Consider the following 984-nt stretch of genomic DNA (forward strand, 5'->3'; position numbering starts at 1 on the left):
ACATAGCTTATCTCCTCAGATTGTTCTCCCTCCCCATTCAGAATCTGGAAAGGGTCGTCTTCAGAGACGAAATGGATGTTCTTCTGCTGGCTCATCAATAGCTTGTCCAACTTATCACTCACAGCTTTCATCTCCTTCTTGTACTTCTCATCAAGATCTGTGCTTGCCCTGATGGTTATATCATAATCTTCATTGTAGTTGCCATCAGATTGGGATAGGTTTTCAACAAGCTCCCAACCTTCGTCAACGTCCTTGTTCAGAAAGTTGCCATTGCTGGCAGTGTCAAGCAACATCCGGATCTTTGGGAGAACACCCCGGTAAAGAGTACTGAGGAGAGACTCCTTGGTGAAGCCATGGTGGGGGCACTGAGACTGATAACTTTTGAAGCGTTCCCAGGCTTCACAAAGCGTTTCACCATTCTTCTGAGTGAACCCAGAGATCTCATTACGCAGACGTGCAGTTCTAGAGTTGGAGAAAAACTTGGCAAGAAACGACTGCTTGCATTGATCCCAGGAAGTGATAGATCCTGGAGGAAGAGTTTTCTCCCATTGATGAGCTTTGTCACCCAAAGAGAATGGAAAGAGATGAAGCTTGAAACCGTCCTCACTGACCCCATCGATCTTGGTGAGACTACAGAGACGATCAAACTCATCAAGGTGATCCAGGGGGTCTTCCATAGGCAGACCATGAAATTTATTCTGCTGGACCATGGAGATCAGACCACTCTTGATCTCAAAGTTGTTGTTCGCCACGGCTGGAGGCACTATACCCTAACGATGGGTATGGTTGCGTGGAGCATCACCAGCTCCAATCCGTGTAGGTGCCCGTGGTGGGGGTGGTGGTGGTGGTTGAATGTTTTCCATCTCCACTTGGGGTGGTGTAACTCTGTTGCGTTGCTGTCGTGATGCAGGCACCAAGCGATCAATACGGTCGGAGGGCTGGAACAAGTTCTCTGTGCCTTGCGACCGTGTGTGCATACAACTC

The 984-nt window shown here is 48.6% G+C and overlaps 1 non-coding gene across 1 annotated transcript; it reads left to right on the forward strand.

The window, feature by feature from the left end:
* The first annotated feature begins 348 nt into the window (after positions 1-348).
* Positions 349-456, forward strand: LOC111829521. The gene has a single exon (XR_002832911.1). It is a non-coding gene; the product is annotated as a small nucleolar RNA R71 (small nucleolar RNA).
* The last annotated feature ends 528 nt before the right edge of the window (positions 457-984 follow it).

Source organism: Capsella rubella, unplaced genomic scaffold, assembly GCF_000375325.1.
Source record: "Capsella rubella cultivar Monte Gargano unplaced genomic scaffold, Caprub1_0 scaffold_11, whole genome shotgun sequence".
NCBI lineage: Eukaryota > Viridiplantae > Streptophyta > Magnoliopsida > Brassicales > Brassicaceae > Capsella > Capsella rubella.